Source organism: Scyliorhinus torazame, chromosome 18 (assembly GCF_047496885.1).
Source record: "Scyliorhinus torazame isolate Kashiwa2021f chromosome 18, sScyTor2.1, whole genome shotgun sequence".
Classification (NCBI taxonomy): domain Eukaryota; kingdom Metazoa; phylum Chordata; class Chondrichthyes; order Carcharhiniformes; family Scyliorhinidae; genus Scyliorhinus; species Scyliorhinus torazame.
This window is the reverse complement of record NC_092724.1, coordinates 57,020,876-57,038,787: the sequence shown is the minus strand read 5'-3', so window position 1 is coordinate 57,038,787 and position 17,912 is coordinate 57,020,876. Positions and strand designations below refer to the sequence as shown.

At 48.2% G+C, this 17,912-nt stretch overlaps 1 protein-coding gene across 2 annotated transcripts in view; it reads right to left on the bottom strand.

Annotated features, from left to right (window-relative positions):
* The window catches only part of ticam1 (TIR domain containing adaptor molecule 1), a 41,290-nt gene extending 23,638 nt beyond the window's left edge, over nt 1-17,652 (bottom strand). Inside the window, exon 1 of one of the 2 annotated variants that reach the window (XM_072482760.1) lies at nt 17,482-17,652. The gene's annotated coding sequence lies outside the window, so the exon portion shown is untranslated. Of the gene's footprint in view, nt 1-929; nt 1,086-17,481 lie in introns of those variants that run through there. The other variant, XM_072482761.1, reaches the window with a different exon arrangement.
* Nucleotides 17,653-17,912: the final 260 nt, after the last annotated feature.

The following is a 17,912-nucleotide window of genomic DNA, read 5'->3' as shown; positions in this document are numbered from 1 at the left end:
CGACTTGGAGGGACAGTACAGAATCTATAGAATCCCTACAGTGCAGAAAGAGGCCATTCGGCCCATCGAGTCTGCACCGACCCTCTGAAGGAGCACCCTACCTAGGCCCACTCCCCCATCCCATCCCCACAACCCCACCCAACCCGCATGCCTTTTGGACACTAAGGGGCAATTTCTACCACCTAACCCAAATTTCTTTGGACTGGGGAAAAGAAATGCGCAGAGTGAGGATGGAGGCATAGACAACAGAGAGGAAGACTGAGGGGAGGGGAATGAGTAGCAAGACAAACTGTAGACCCCCCTTCGCCTAATCAGTCATTCTTGTTTTCCTCCACTGTAATACTGTTGAGCGAGAGAGAAAGTGGCACTGTTTCCAGTGAAGAAGGTTCCCAATTTCATTGTGCGACTACAGAAACGTATTTACAAAATTCTTTCTGCTTCATTATTTGTCTTTTCCCTAGCGTTCCCTCAGGATTGAGGTCAACAACGCACTGGTTTGAAAATCGTGGGCTTTCAGTGCTTGATTTTAGCACCTATCAGTTTAAACAGCTGGGAAGAGATTGCAAAGTGTCATTGTAAAGGTTATACTGGTAGAGCTAATAGTTTTAATTGTTGACATTAGTTATCTGAAGCCATTCAACTGCCTCCACAATGACTCAATTAATGGCACTGCCCAATGTGACACTGAGTCACACAGGAGCAAGGATTCCACATTTGATCCCCTCTGCCTGTGTTGGGTTACCTATTGAATGATCCACGACGTTGGAACAGAACAGTAACCTTATCTGAAACGAGATCCAGTGGTAATAAATACTAATTAACAAACACCACATACAATTATATGCTGCACTAACAAAAGTGGGCCATTCGGCCCCTCGAGCATGCTCTGCCATTCAACAAAATCATGGATGATCTGATCATGGCCTCACCTCCATTTTCCTGCTTGTTGCCCGTAACCTTAATTCCCCTACAGTTCTGGAATCTGTCTGCCTCAGCCTTGAAGTGACTCGGCCTGCACAGCTCTCCGGGGCAAAGCGGAGTACTCAGCCATAGTGGTTTCGGATCATGCCCCACATTGGGTGGACCTGGAATTAGGAGAGGAAAGGGAGCAGAGAACACTCTGGCGATTAGATGTGGGACTGATGGCGGATGAGGGAGTGTGTGCAAGAGTGCGGGGGTGTATTGAGAGATACCTGGAGGTCAATGACGACGGCGAGGTCCCTGTGGGAGTGGTATGGGAAGCACTAAAAGCGGTGGTCAGAGGAGAGCTGATCTCCATTGGGGCCCACAAAAGGAAAACAGAGGCCAAGGAAAGGGAAAGATTACTGGGGGAGATTTTAAGGGTGGATAAGGAATTTGCAGAGACCCCGGAGGAGGAATTGTACAGGGAGAGGAGACGACTCCAGACGGAATTTGACCTTCTGACCACCAGAAAGGCGGAGGTACTGTGGAGGAAGGCACAGGGGAGGAGGTATGAATATGGGGAAAAGGCTAGTCGCCTGTTGGCTCATCAATTGCGAAAGAGGGCAGCAGCGAGGGAGATAGGAGGAATTAGAGATGAAAGGGGAGACACGGTGCGAAGGGCAGGAAAGATAAATGAGGTGTTCAAGACCTTCTATGAGGAACTGTATAGGTCTCAACCCCCAGAGGGAGAGGAGGGGATGCGGCAGTTCCTGGACCAATTGAGGTTCCCGAAAGTGGAGGAGCGGGGGGTGGTAGGCCTGGGGGCACCGATTGGGGTGGACGAGGTTATTAAGGGACTGGGAAGCATGCAAGCAGGGAAGGCCCCAGGACCAGATGGGTTCCCGGTGGAGTATTACAGAAAATATGTGGACTTGTTGGCCCCGTTGATGGTGAGGACGTTCAATGAGGCCAGGAAAGGGGGGACTCTACCCCCGACGATGTCGGAGACGACGATATCGTTAATTTTGAAGAGGGATAAAGATCCGTTGCAGTGCGGGTCCTATAGACCCATTTCATTATTGAACGTGGACGCCAAATTGTTGGCAAAGGTACTGGCATCGAGGATAGAGGACTGTGTCCCGGGGTGGTGCACGAAGACCAGACAGGGTTCGTAAAAGGGAGACAACTGAATGTTAACGTGCGACGACTATTAGGGGTGATAATGATGCCCCCAGTGGAGGGGGAGGCAGAGATAGTGGCGGCAATGGACGCAGAGAAGGCATTTGATAGGGTGGAGTGGGAGTATTTATTGGAAGTGTTAAGGAGGTTTGGGTTTGGGAACGGGTTTATTAGCTGGGTTAGACTTCTTTATGGGGCTCCAACGGCAAGCGTAGTTACAGGTCGACATAGTCGGAAATACTCCGATCTATATAGGGGAACAAGACAGGGATGCCCGCTGTCTCCATTGTTGTTTGCGTTGGCAATTGAACCTCTGGCCATGGCGTTGAGAGACTCCAGGAAATGGAGAGGGGTGATTAGAGGGGGAGAAGAACACAGAGTCTCGTTATACGCGGATGACCTATTGTTATACGTGTCGGACCCAGCGGGGGGGGATGATAGAGGTTATGCAAATTTTGAGGGGGTTCAGGGATTTCTCGGGGTATAGGCTAAACATGGGGAAGAGTGAATTATTTGTGATACATCCAGGGGACCAGAATAGAGAGATAGAAGGCTTGCCTCTAAGGAAAGTGGAAAGAAACTTCCGATACCTGGGGATTCAGATCGCTAGGAGCTGGGGAACCTTGCACAGACTTAATCTGACACGGTTGGTAGAACAAATGGAGGAGGACTTCAAGAGGTGGGACATGCAGCCTCTATCGCTGGCGGGCAGGGTGCAAGCAATTAAGATGATGGTCCTCCCGAGGTTCTTATTTGTATTTCAATGTCTCCCTATACTAATCACCAATACCTTTTTCAATAAAATAGACAGGAGCATCACGAGCTTCGTGTGGGCAGGGAAAGTTCTGAGAGTAAGGAGGGGGTTCCTTCAGCGTAGTAGGGACAGAGGAGGATTGGCACTACCGAACTTGGGCGATTACTATTGGGCCGCCAATGTGGCAATGATACGTAAATGGATGATGGAGGGTGAGGGAGCGGCGTGGAAAAGACTGGTGAGGGAGCGGCGTGGAAAAGACTGGAGAGAAAGTCCTGTAAAGGGACGAGTTTAGAGGCGCTGGTGACGGCGCCGCTACCGATCTCACCTAAAAAGTTTACCACAAACCCGGTGGTGGCGGCAACATTGAATATCTGGGGACAGTGGAGGCGACAGAGAGGGGTGTGGGGAGCCCTGGTGGGGTCCCCAATCAGGAACAACCATAGGTTCGCCCCAGGAAGAATGGATGGAGGATTTCAGAGCTGGTACCAGTTGGGAATTAGGAGGGTGGGAGATTTATTTATAGATGGGACTTTTGTGAGCTTGGGAGCATTGGAGGAAAAGTATAAGTTGCCCCGGGGAAATTTCTTGAGATATATGCAGGTGAGGGCGTTTACTAGACAACAGGTGAGGGAATTTCCGTTGCTCCCGACACAGGGGATACAGGACAGGGTGCTTTCAGGGGTGTGGGTCGGAGAGGGCAAGGTGTCAGAGATGAGGGAAGAGGGGGAGGAGTCGGTGGGCGAACTAAAAGGAAAGTGGGAAGAAGAATTAGGGGAGGAGATAGAGGAGGGTATGTGGGCTGATGCCCGAAGCAGGGTAAATTCCTCTTCCTCATGCGCCAGGCTTAGCCCGATTCAATTTAAGGTGCTACATAGAGCACACAGAACGGGAGCAAGATTGAGCAGGTTCTTTGGAGTGGAGGACAAATGTGGGACGTGTGGCGGGAGCCCGGCAAACCACGCACATATGTTTTGGGCATACCCGGCACTGGAAGGGTATTGGAAGGGAGTGACGGGAGTGATTTCGCGGGTGGTGAAGGCCCGGGTCAAACCAGGCTGGGGGCTAGCTCTATTTGGAGTTGCGGATGAGCCGGGAGTGCAGGAGGCGAAAGAGGCCGACGTTGTGGCCTTTGCGTCCCTAGTAGCCCGGCGCAGGATCCTACTCATGTGGAAGGAGGCGAAACCCCCCGGACTGGAGGCCTGGGTAAATGATATGGCGGGGTTCATTAAACTGGAGCAGATAAAGTTTGCCCTGAGAGGATCGGCTCAAGGGTTCACCAGGCGGAGGCAGCCATTTCTCGACTACCTAGGGGAACGTTAGAGGGAAGACAGATGACCAGCAGCAGCAACCCAGGGGGAAGCGGGGGGGGAGGGGGGAGGGGGTTAGTTTAGTTTAGGTCAAAGATAAAGGGGTTTTGTTACTTGTGTATTGTTAAAAATTTCTGTATTGTTATTGTTGCGTTTGCTTTGTAAGAGGGGAAAAATTGTTGTTTGGGAAAAAAATTTCAATAAAACATATTTTTTTAAAAAACAGCTCTCCGGGGCAGAGAATTCTGAAGATTCACTACTTGGTGAAAGAAGAAATTCCTCCTCATCTTGACCTTAAATGGGGGACCCACTTATCCTGAAACAATGTCCCCTAGTTCTAGATTCCAACACAAAGGGAAACATCCTCCCAGGTAATCCAACTCAGAATATTATATTTTTCAATAAGATCCTAAACATTTAACCTCTGAAAAGACTAAAAGGTTATCCTAAACCTTGGGAGTAGAGTGAAAGGCAACATGGAGTCCGGTTGGTTATATTGCCCTGCGTGGACCCGAGCTAGACAAAAACAGAAGGCCCATGGTTGACCTGCTCCATCCAGACAATGCGTTCCAGACCTTAACCACTTGCTAAGTTAGCTGATCCCAGCCAATGGTACAACAAGGGTGCTAACATTAGGTTTAAAATTGGGGGCAGCACGGTGGCGCAGAGGGTTAGCCCTGCTGCCTCACGGCGCCAAGGTCCCAGGTTCGATCCCGGCTCTGGGTCACTGCCTGTGTGGAGTTTGTACATTCTCCCCGTGTTTGCGTGGGTTTCACCCCCACAACCCAAAGATGTGCAGGCGAGGTGGATTGGCCACATTAAATTGCCCCTTAATTGGAAACAAAAATGAATTGGAAACTCTAAATTTAAAAAAAAGGTTTAAAATTGAGTACCCAAAAGGGAGAAATGAGATAACACTGATTGTGAACGAGTATCTATTGTTGGAACGTGTATCTGCACACACAGGAAGGCCATTTGGGACAAAAGTAGGCTTGGCTCGGACGTCCTTTACATACTGTTTGCATTTTTGGGAATCCCGTTGCACAGAAGGCATTAAAGTCACAGATATATATTCTTCTACATAATGCCAGAGAAAAGGAAGTTTAATTAGGAGGAGGGAAGATTCTGGGACGAGATTCCACACCAGCAGAGGTTACAGATTTGCAGTCTGCCATTTCTGTTGGCCTCCTTAGATTTGAAGGAGAGTACGGAAATTCTCTGGTCAAGATTTGTACCTTAAGCAACATTACTGAAATAGATTATTTGGTCATTTCATAGAGTCATAGAATTATTACAGCACAGAAGGTGGCCATTTGTGTACATGTCTGTTTTCTGCAAGAGCACCGCAGCTAGTCCCATTCTCACGCTCTTTCCTCTTATCGCTACAATTTGTAAGCCTCTACGCTCTGTGCAGTGAGTACTGTCCAAGGTCACACATGAAAAACAGCCTCTGAGCCAAGGCGTCAAAGAAAAATCACCGCATCTCAGCATAAGCAGGAAACTGGGTACAAGGATTGAAGTGAAAATGAGACTGCAACTGCAGACAAAAAAATTAAATTATCCCATCAGGTCCCTTGCCCCATCACAGCCTCCTCCTTCAGGTACCATGCCCTTCGAGGACAATGGTGATTATGGATTGGTCTACGATTATGCTTGATAAAGTACTGCAGTGGTTGCCATTACCTTCTGCAATTTCGCTGGCCAGTAAACTCTCCCGCTCTTACTGTACTGCCTAACATATTAGATGGATTTACAGGCTGATAATCAACCTGTTTGGCCAGGTTATGAATGCATCGTTGCCTAACCCACATTCAAGTCTGTGCATAATATTTACAGTGCAGAAACAGACCACGAGGCCCAAATGGTCTGTGACACAGTTTACGCTCCACACAAGCCCCCTCCCACCTGTATTCATCCAACTCCATCAGCACATTCTATCTCATGTGCTTTTCTAGCTTTTAGTGAAATAGGTCAATGCTACTCCCCTCAACTACTCAGTGTGGTAACAAGTAATGAATGCCCCATTTTTGTTTATGCCCAAGTGGTTTTTTTTATGCACAGAGCCCCTTTAAAATGTTTTTGCCTGACATGGTGCTGATGGAGACCCGAATGCTCACCAGTTTGGGGCAAGACCAGAACATATGCTTGTGATTCGCCGAACCCGGTGAACAACGCTCACATCTGTCCTCTACCTTCAGAAAAAACTCACTCTTCTATGCCCTGGTCAGATTTGCCCTTGAACTGAATCAAGCTGAGTTGAGCCCATGTGGAGAGGAGGTGGAGTTTAGAGCTTCACTCCACACCCCCCCCCCCCCTCAAAAGCCTGACCCAGCTCCCTCTCCCACTTATTTTTAACCTCAACCAATGGAGCTTGCTCCACCAACAGAAGCCGGCTATAAATATCCGATATCTTCCCCTCCTCTAGCTCAACCGTTGAAAGAACCCCATCCATCAACGAGGGCGAGGGGAGGAAGGAATCTCCTTATGCAAATTGTTAAGCACCAGATAATACCAAAACAGATTAGTTCTTGGAAGCAGGAATTTACCCAACCAGTTTTCAAAACCCACAAACATCCCTTCTATATGTCTCCGAACTAAATAAAAGATATAATTTTATTGACTTTCACAATGAAAGATTAGGAAAGAAAACTGGAAGACACAGAAACAAAAATAGGAACCTTGGGAGAATATTCATCTTTACCGACTGGACCCTGCCCGCCAGGGACAGAGGGAGGTGATCCCTCTTCCTTAGGTTAGCCTTGACTCCACTTATCAGACATGCAAAATTTAGTTTATGAAGCGAGGCCCTATCATGGGCCATGCGGATTCCCAGATAACAGAAGCTGGACCTGGCCAGGCGAAAAGGCAACCTCCCCAGATCGACTCCCCTCCCTGGGAGATTCACCGAAAAGCATTCACTTTTGCCCAGGTTCAATTTATATCCCGAGAAGGAGCTAAAACTCCTAAGCAGCTTCATTATCTTTTCTTCACTGGAGGGAGGATCTGTCACATACAACAAATTATCCACATACAGAGATACTCTATGGTCCCCCCCCCACACCTCTCCATCCCCCTCCACCTCATAGATGACCTCAGTGCTATGGCCAAAGGCCTAATTGCCAAGGCAAACAATAGCTGAGACAATGGATACTCCTGCCTCTTACCTTTTTTCAGCTGGAAATATTTCAAACTCATGGCATTCATAGAAAAGTTGGCGGTGGAAGCCCTATATAGGAGCTGGATCCAAGATAGGTCCAAAACCAAACCTTTCAAGGATCTCGAACAGATAACCTCACTCCAACCTATCAAACGCGTTTTCAGCATCCAATAAAATCATTACCTCTGGCCCAGGGACTGAAGAGGGGGACAGAATAACATTCAGTAATCGCTGAATATTGGCCGACAGCTGCCTGCCCTTAACAAACCCAGTCTGTTCTTCCAATATAACCTCTGGAAGTCAAGGCATTGTCAAAACCTTTGCAACAACTTTGCATCCACATTCAATAATTTGTTTTTTTAAATTTAGAATACCCAATTCATATTTTCCAATTAAGAGGCAATTTAGCGTGGCCAATCCACCTACCCTGCACATCTTTGAATTGTGGGGGCGAAATTCACCCAAACATGGGGAGAATGTGCAAACTCCACACGGACAGTGACCCAGAGCCTGGATCGAACCTGGGACCTCGGCGCCGTGAGGCAGCAGTGCTACTCACTGCACCACCGTGCTGCCTTCATTCACATTCAATAATGAGAGAGGGCGATACAACCCACACTCTGTCAGGTCCTTATCTTTCTTTAAAAATCAGAGAAATCGAAGCCTGTACCAATATAGCTGGCAACATCCCCCTAGACATGGAGTCATTAAACATCTCGAATAACAATGAGACCAGCTGACCCACAAATTTCTTATTAAAATTCGATTGGAAATCCATCCAGACCCAGCGCTTTACCTGACTGCATCGAGCCCATGCATTTCCCGACGTCCTCCGGAGTCGGCAAAGACTCTAATTCCTCCTTTCTTTCATTCTACAACCGGGATAGACTCCGTCATAGACAATCCATCATCAGGATGCTCCGACTTATAAAGCCTACGATAGAAAGCTTCATTGACTTTCCCTGAAGCGGAGACCAACCTGCCACTCGAGTTCTTTACCTGCACTATTTCCTGAGAGGCTGCCTCAGCTGGTGCGCTAACAGGCGACTGGCCTTTTCCCCATGTTCATAAAAAGCCCCCTCGAGTGTCACAGCTGGCACACCACCTTGCCCCTCGAAAGCAACCCAAATTCAACTGCAGTTTCTTCCTGCTTTCTAACAACTCCAGCGTCGGGGCACACTAGTATTGACGATCCACCTCCAGGGTGGCCTTCACCAACCTTTGCCTCTGCACCCTTTCACTCTTCTCTTTATGTGCCCCATAAGAGATTATCTCCCCCCTAATGACCGTTTTCAGAGCCTCCACCCAACAAGGAAGGCAAAATCTCGTCACTTCTAGTAAAATCAATGTACTCTCCAATGGCAGAGGAAACTCTCTCACAGAATTCCTCATCCAACAACACCATTTCCAACCTCCAAGGGCAGTGCTGAGCAGGGCCCCCCCCCCCCCCCCTCCAACCAAATCCACAAAATGCACCGCACAATCCAAAATCACTATAGTGTGAAATACCCGGCCTCCCACCACCCCCAGAAGCAGAGACTTACCCAGCACAAAGAATTTGATCCGAGAGTAGACCTAATGTACCCGAGAGAAAAAATTATAATCCTTCTCATTCAGATGTAAAAATCTCCACAGGTCTGCCTGCTGCCCCACTCCCCCGATCTGCACTATAAAGGACAAGAGAGCCTTTGCCACCCCAGAAGGACTCAAAGACTTGAGCATCGATCAATGCAGCTGAGGGTCCAGTACACACTTAAAGTCTCTTCCCAGGACTAACTGGTACGAATCCAGATCGGGAACAGAAGCCAGCAAATTGTTGAGAATAATAATCTTTATTAGTGTTACAGGTAGGCTTACATTAACACTGTAATGAAGTTACTGTGAAAATCTCTTAGTCGCCACACTCCAACGCCTGTTCGAGTACATGGAGGGGGAATTCAGAATGTCCAAATTACCTAACAAGCAGGTCTTTCGGGACCCACAGACACGGGAGAAATGTGCAGACTCCGCACAGACAGTGACCAAAGCCGGGAATCGAACCCTGGTCCCGGGCACTGTGAAGCAACAGTATTTTTTTTTAAAATAAATTTACAGTACCCAATTATTTTTTCCAATTAAGGGGCAATTTAGCGTGGCCAATCCACCTAACCTGCACATCTTTGGGTTGTGGGGGTGAAACCCATGCAAACACGGGGAGAATGTGCAAACTCCACACAGTGACCCAGGGCCGGGATTCGAACCCGGGTCCTCAGCGCTGTCGGCAGCAATGCTAACCACTGCACCACCATGCCACCCGTGAAGCAACAGTACTAACCACCGTGTTAACGTGCCGCCCTAACATCAGTATCATCCTTGTTTGGTGCATATCCATTGACCAAGTCCACCAGGGTACCTGCCAATGACCCACTGACCATTACATATCTCCCATTAGGTCTAATTAATCAAAATTGCAACCCACCAGGCCCTACGGATTCCAAATGAAATACTTTCCCCACCCAGCCCTTCCTTAACCGAGTCTAATCTTTAATCTTCAAATGAGTCTCCTGCAACAGCACCACATCAGCCTTCAAACTCCTATGGTGTGCAAACACCCTAGATCTCTTTACTGGGCCATTTAACCCCCTCACATTCCACGTGACCAGCCGAATAGGGATTGTCTACCACCCCCCCCAGCGACTCAGAGTCAGACATTCCCACCCTGTGGGGCAGTCCAGCAACTACTCAAAGAGAGCCGGCACCAGGCCCACCCAAGATGGCTGACAAATCCCCCATCAAGACAGAACAAAGAAAGGTATGCTACCACCATCCGAGAACTACCCCACCTCCCATCAATATTACACTCAAATAATCCAGAAAACAACAAGTCAAACAAAGACTTCCCCCTCCCAAACCCAACAAAAACAAACACCTCTCATGCTTAAAAAAACCCACAGTTTGAGCTGCATACACCCTCCCTCCGCTCCCTATTTAGCTAGCAGGATGACCCCCACACAAAGTAAAAAGCATAACAACAAAAACCCATAACGCCCAAATGCAACTTTAATTGTCCCACCTAAAAATGAAAGTTACGTGAACAACAACACCAATCCCACAAAACCCACAATAAAAATCCAGGTACAAAGCTCCAAAGCGCCCATTAAAACTTCAAATCAAACCCCAAAATCCCACCCCCAGACATACATCTCCCAATCAATATAATTCAGTTATCACAATCCCAGTCTATGTTTCTGCACAAACACCTCAACCTCCTCCAGAGTTTCAAAGTAGTAATCTTTTGATTGCTAAGTCAGAGGCGCACAGGATAAACCACACCAAATCAAACACTGCTCTGATACAACGCAGCCTTGGCCTTGTTGAATGCTGCACACCTCTTGGCCAGCTCCACTCCAACATCTTGATAGATCCTCATAATGTGGCCCTCCCATCTAGAGTCCTGATGATCTTTTGCCCACCGCAGAACTGTCTTTGTCTTAAGAACTTTGAAAGCGCATGATGATCGCACGCAGTGGCCCAACAGCACAGGGTTTCTGCCTCAAAGACCTGTGGGCCTAATCCAACTCAGGAGGGGATGTCATTTCCTCCTCCACCATCTTCCAAAACAACTGCAATACAAACTTTGTCGGACTCGGATTCTCCAAGCTCTCCAGCAACTCAACCATCCTCAAGTTCTGTCTTCTGGAGCGATTTTCCAAATCGTCCACCTTGGCTCTGAATGCCTTGTTGTCACCAGCCACCTGTGGCATCGCCACTTCCACAGAGGTGATCTGGTCACTTTGTCTTGAAAGAGCCACCTCCACCTCTTTTAGCTCTGTGCCCTGTGCCTTTACCATTTAATCCACCTTTGCCAAGGCCGCTCGAATAGAGGACATTGCCCCCTCAATCGCTCATGATCCTCAGAGACCATTTGCCGTAATTTCTGAAGCTCCCCCGCGAGGGTGCCTGTTAGCATCTCTTTTTTTTTCCTTTTTTATATAATTTAGAATACCCAATTCATTTTTTCCAATGAAGGGGCAACTTAGTGTGGCCAATCCACCTACCCGTCACATCTTTGTGTTGTGGGGGCACCCACGTAAACACGGGGAGAATGTGCAAACTCCACACGGACAGTGACCCAGAGCAGGGATCAAACCTGGGACCTTGGCATGGTGAGGCTACCTACAGGCTCCAGGCTGCTCACACTCCCGAGTGCTGCCAGTGTCCATTAAATGTTCAGAAGGCCTCTGGTCATCTAGGAGCCCACCCAGGCCGCAGGGGCGGGAATGATTACCTTCCCTCTGATCTTTGAGGAGTATGAGCTCCCCCGGGGGACCACTCCCAGCCTGGTCAGTCTTTCCTTTTTTTTTTTATAAATAGAAAATATTTTATTGAGGCATTTATAATTTTAAGAGTTTTAAACATCAAATTTCAACAAGAACAGAAACACAACAATATAACCAACAAACTCACCTAAACAAACCGCAGCCAACATGGCTTACACAACCAGTGCCACCTTCCCCAGCACCCCCCTCCGTTTATTCTCCTGCCCTTACTCGTCTCCCCCATGCCTACCCTTCACCCCCCCATCTCTGCCCCCTGCTAACAGCTTAATTTCTCTGGAAGAAGTCGATGAATGGCTGTCACCTCCAAGTAAACCCCTGCAACAAACCCCTCAAGGCGAATTTAATTTTCTCGAGTCTGAGAAACCCCGCCATACATGCACTGCTTATGGTGGGGACAATGGAGGGGTGTGTTCCGGGGGTGATTGCTGAGGTCAAAACAGGCTTCGTAAAGGGCAGGCAGCTCTCCAGTAACATCAGGAGGCTATTAAACATGATTAAGACCCTGTCGGAGAGGCGGGTACGGGTGGTGATTTCTATGGATGCGGAGATCGACCGGGTGGAGTGGAGGTACCTGTTTGAGATCCTGGGATGGTTCGGGTTTGGCCCGAAGTTTATGGCGTATGTGGCCTTGGTGGTGAGTGTACGGACAAATGAGAGGAGTTCACGGAGTTTTGGGTTGCACAGGGGAAGAAGGCAGAGGTGCCCGCTGTCACCGCTGTTGTTCGCGCTGGTGATAGAGCCTTTGGCGATGGCCCTTAGGGGGTCAGACGAGTGGCAGGGGATTGCGAGGCGGGATAGGGAACACTGGGTGTTGCTATCCACAGACAACCTGTTGCTGTTCATGTCGGAGATGCTGGAGAGTATGGGGAGAATTATGGGCATACTGTAGAGGTTCGGGGCCTTCTCGGGATTAATGTCGGAGAGAGAGTGAGGTGTTTCCGGTAAATGCGGCGAGTTGGGGAGCCAATCTGGGGGCATTGCCATTTAAGATAGCCCCCCCGTGTCTGCGTGGGTCTCATCCGCACAACCCAAAGATGTGCAGGGTAGGTGAATTAGCCACGCTAAATTGGCCCCTAATTTGGAAAAAGAGAATTGATTATTCTAAATTTTAAGAAAAGGATAGCCAGGGACAGGGTCAGGTATCTGGAGGTCCAGGTGGTGGGCGAGTAGTGGAAGATGCACAAGTGGAACCTGACAACATTGGTGGAGGAGGTTAGGGGGGATTTTAGGATGTGGGATACGCTGCACCTGACACTGACGGGAAGGGTCCAGGTGGTTAAGATGGGCGTGCTGCCGAGGTTCATTTTTGTATTCCAGACCTTCCCGATCTTTATCCCCCAGGCCTTTTTCCGGAAATTGGACGCAGCGATCTCGGAGATTATATGGGTGGGGACGGTGCCAAGGGTAAAGAGGGCCCTGTTACAGAGGTAGAGGCAGAAAGGGGGCTTGGCGCTACCAAACCTGCTGCATTACTATTGGGTGGCGAACATGGAGAAGGTGAGACAATGGTGGGAAGGAGAGGGGTTAGATTGGGTCCTAGATGAGGAGTCCTGTGGAGGGTCCAGCCTGAGGGCCATGGTGACATTGTCGCTTCCACTAGCGCCGGGGAGGTACACAATGAACTCGGTGGTGCAGTCCACGATTAGGGTGTGAAACCAGTTGAGGAGACACTTTAGGATAGAGGGGATGTCAGTGCTGACACTGTTGTGTGGAAACCACAGGTTTAAGCGGGGGAGACGGATGGCATGAATAAGAAGTAGAGGGAGGTGGGGCTGGTGAGGGCGAGGGATTTGTACTTGGAACAGAGGTTTGCAGGTCTGGAAGAGCTGTGGCAGAGGGTGGAGCTGCCAAAGCAAATTCAGGTATATGCAAGTGAAGGACTTTATACAGAAGGAATGGAAAGGGTTTCCCAAGCTACCGGAGTGTACCCTGCTAGAGCGGTTGTGCTCCCGGATGTGGAGGGGGGAGGGCAAGATTGGTCATATATATGGTTGGCTGGGGGACCAAGGGGAAGCGTGGGTGGTGAGGATCAAGAATAAATGGGAGGAGCTGGGGGGTGAAGATAAGATGGGGAGTGTGGAGTGAGGCGATGCATTGAATAAACTCAACCTTCTCATGTACAAGGATGTGCTTGATTCAATTCAAGGTGGCGCACAGGATGCATATGACCCCGGCGAGGATGAGTTGGTTCTTTCAGGGGGTGGCTGATGTGAGAACTGTGGGTGAGGACCAGCGAATCATGTGCACATGTTCTGGGGCTGCGAGAAGCTGGAGAGATACTGAGAGGTGGTATTCAGGACTTTATCGAAGATTATAGGGGTTGAGGTCAGGCCGGACCCAATGGTAGCGAACTGTGGGGTATCGGAAATGCCGGAGCTGATGGAGGGGAGGGTGGCCAATGTCATGGCCTTTGCCTCTCTAATTTCCCGGTGAAGGATATTGTTGGATTGGCGATCGGCAATGCCATTGGGGGTGGCAGTCTGGCTGGGGGACTGTATGACTTCCTTCGGTTGGAAAATATCAAGTTCAAGTTGAGGGGGTCAGCGGAGGGCTTGGTGACATGGTGGGGACTGTACATGGCAATGTTTGAGGGATTGTTTGTCGCGGGGATGGGGAATGGCACAAACTGTGAATTGTGGGGCTGTTGGCCATGTTACTGATTTGTTACTGATTTGTGTTTTTGTACTTTCGAATATGTTTGGAATAAAGTACATTTTTTTTTTAAACTTTACTTCCTATATAATAATAATCTTTATTATCACAAGTAGGCTTACATTACCACTGCAATGAAGTTACTGTGAAAAGCCCCTAGTCGCCACACTCCGGCGCTTGTTCAGGTACACTGAGGGAGAATTCAGAATGTCCAAATTACCTAACAGCACGTCTTTCGGGACTTGTGGGAGGAAACCAGAGCACCCGGAGGAAACCCACGCAGACACGGGGAGAACGTGCAGACTCTGCACAGACAATGACCCAGGCCGGGAATCGAACCTGGGAGCCTGGCACTGCGAAGCAACAGTGCTAACCACTGTGCTACTGTGCCGCCCTAAAGCTACATTGAGGGTTGTCTGCAAAGAAATGGACAAAATACAACAGAAGGATATATAAGTGAAGAATGTTATATCTTACATTCCTGCTTATATTCTATAACGTCCACAACCCATGGAGATACAGCAAGGAAAACTAATGGTCATCTTTTTCAGGGTGACAATTCCCCCACTGACATGTTTGGAAATATTCATCCTCGGTCAATTATTTTAACTTTGGTTTGCTCAACACTAAAAGTAACCCCATAGAATAAAATTACTCCTACATCAGGAACAGCTTCATTAATGTTACTGAGATTTACACGATCAGGCCAAATTCCACTTTTATTGCATGTGGCTGCAGGGATTCTAAAGGCAATTGGGAATTAAATTCCAGTTTTATAATTAGGCCTATTGATTCACAGTCAAATTCCAGATTTTGTTAGACAAGATCGGAAGATTTTCCATCGTTTTTACTGGATTTGAGATAACACATTCATTTTACCATGCAAACAACAAATCAGTGACCTGGAATATTACATATTCATGATTGTATTTTCTTCCAAAACAATCTAAACTTAAAAAACAGAAAAGCATATCAATTCCTCACACTGATTCCCTGTGACTTTATTACATGCAGTCCATCTTCTACTAAATAGGCTGAACCGCTATCTTCAGTAATATTTCAGCCATCTTGGTCCTTAATTTCACATCATCCTTCATCTCAGAGAATCCCGTGTGTGGAAGGAGAACATTCAAGCCCAGCGGGTCTCTCTCGACACTCTGAAAGAGCACCCTATACGGGCCCAGTGCACGCCCTTTGCCCATAACCCCCCCCCCCCCCCTCCCTATCCATTGAACACTAAGGGACAATTTAGCATGGCCAATTCACCCAACCTGCACATCTTTGGACTGTGGAAGGAAACCGGAGTACCTGGAGAAAAATCACACAGACATGGGTAGAAACTCCACAGTCACCCAAGGCCAGAATCAAACCCAGGTCCCTGGTGCTGAGGCAACAGTGCTAATCACTGTGCCATTGTGCTGCCCCACAGTTTAAGGGGGGAAAAAATCTTCCTTTCAAGTACCAAAAACTGGAAACTCCAACCTTTGATTCCTCTTCCCCGTTTCTTTCTTCATCCCATAACCCCCACGGTTGCTAGGCTTTCAGCATCTCTGCTGAATCTTACCCTTTCTGACCCTGAATGAGCTGTCGTGAGTACGGATCTTAGTTCCATCCCACTTTACCCCAGCCCAGTGAGCTTTCCTGCTGCTTTCGCCTCAGCACCTTCCTTTCACAATGCTTTTCCCAGTGACTCGGACCTCCTTCACAGGCTCCCTCTTTTCTAATCTATTTCCCTTCCTCATTTCAATCTAGCTCTCTCTAAATGTACAGCACTCCGTTGACTCTGTTCTAACCCCGGAGTCATCATCAAACTTGTTTTCACCACTGATGTAAAATCACTTCACATTTCCAATCTTTACCAGGTCTGCTTTCTCTGTCTATGCTTCCTCCTTCAACAGTGGCCCAACCAGTAACAGTCAACTACCAAACCTGGTACCTTGAAATCTTTAATTCGACTCACTCCAGATAAAAGATGGTGCAACAGGAGCTCACCTGGGTCTTAGCTAAGCCTGTCCTGTCAGCGAGATGTGTGAAATACTCTTGTTTGTACTCAGCACCCTTCCCTTTTGATGACAGTGTTGTTGCTGCTCTCATTCGAACCTGGAATATTTTTTTACTCATCTCTGACTTTTGGGTGGTCCACCTCGCTCACTTTTCCTCCTTGATGTTTGTCTCCATAACACAAACAATAAACTTTCCAAATTTCTATGAGACCATTGACTCCCACCTTGGAGTATGTTTTGATCTTCTCATCTGCTTCTCATAAATACTTCATCTCTTTTTTTTCCAAACCCTGTCACGTTTACTTTGAGAACTCCAACTTCTGCACCTTAACTTCCAAACTCTCCTGATTTCTCAGTCAAGTTCTCAAATTCAACAGCAATTAACAGGGCGTTTTCACTGTGTATGATCCAATGTCCTGTGAAGCTATTGTCTTACTGAGTGACGGTGCAGGCTTGAGAGGAGCCAAAAGGCCTAGTCCTGTTCCTATTTCTTATAGAATCCCTACAGTGCAGGAGGTGGCTATTCAGCCCATCAAGTCTGCACCGACCCTCTGAAAGAGCACCTTACCTTTTTTTTGTTTTTTAAAATAAATTTAGAGCACCCAATTCTTTTTTTCCAATTAAGAGGCGATTTACCTACCAATTCACCTACCCTGCGCATCTTTGGGTTGTGGGGTGAGACCCATGCAGACACGGAGAGAATGCGCAAACTCTACACGGACAATGACCCGGGGCCAGGATCAAACCTGGACCCTCGGCACCCTGAAGCAGCAGTGCTAACCACTGAAGAACACCCTACCTTGGCTCACTCCTTTGTTCTCTCCCCGTAACCCCAGTTAACCTACTAAGGGGCAATTTAACATGTCCAATCCACCTGACCTGCTTATGTTATTTATCTGAGATTATTGTTTTACCTAATTTGGAAATGTGTCTCCAGTCCATGTTTGAAATTGTTCCCCCGTCCCCCCTCGCCCCGGGAACTCTTCTTAATACATGTTTGAACTATAGGTTGGCACGGCTGCCGCAGTGAGTGAATGCTGAGGGCCACTACCTATTCACCACCGACCCCCAGGAAGATTTCCTCTTCTGCACGGAAATGGGACTGAACCTAATGGCTTGTTCCAACAAGACACCAGGCCAGTATAGGGCAGGCAGAGAGACAGAGACCAGCCTTCACCCTGGACCCCGTCCTCCAAACACTTACCTCTTCACTTATCGCTTGCAGAATGCGGATGCAGACCAGAGTTTGTAGCGAGTTCAACCCGGAACCGCTCTCAAAATCGCTTTTGCTGGCGAAAGGGCTGTTAAAAACAAAACAGCCAATGGAAGTTAAGAGGGCGGGAAGCGAAATGAGCTCCTGGCAAAGTGGCTGTTTGGCAGAGAGCGACGCCACTTGGCAGACACTCTGAGCCACGGCCACTGTCTGGGCTCTTTCTATGCGCAGACATTCGATTCCCGTCCGCAGACAGGGGTGGTCGCCTCCTGGATTATCTTTCCGGAAAGAATTCAACTTCGTAGAAAGAACTTGCATTTCTGTAGCGCCTTTCGTGTTTATTAACACGAAGCGAAGAATGTTTGCTTTGAGGTCCAAGAAGACTTCCTTGCTCTTTGGATACTCTTGCCCATGATGTCTCC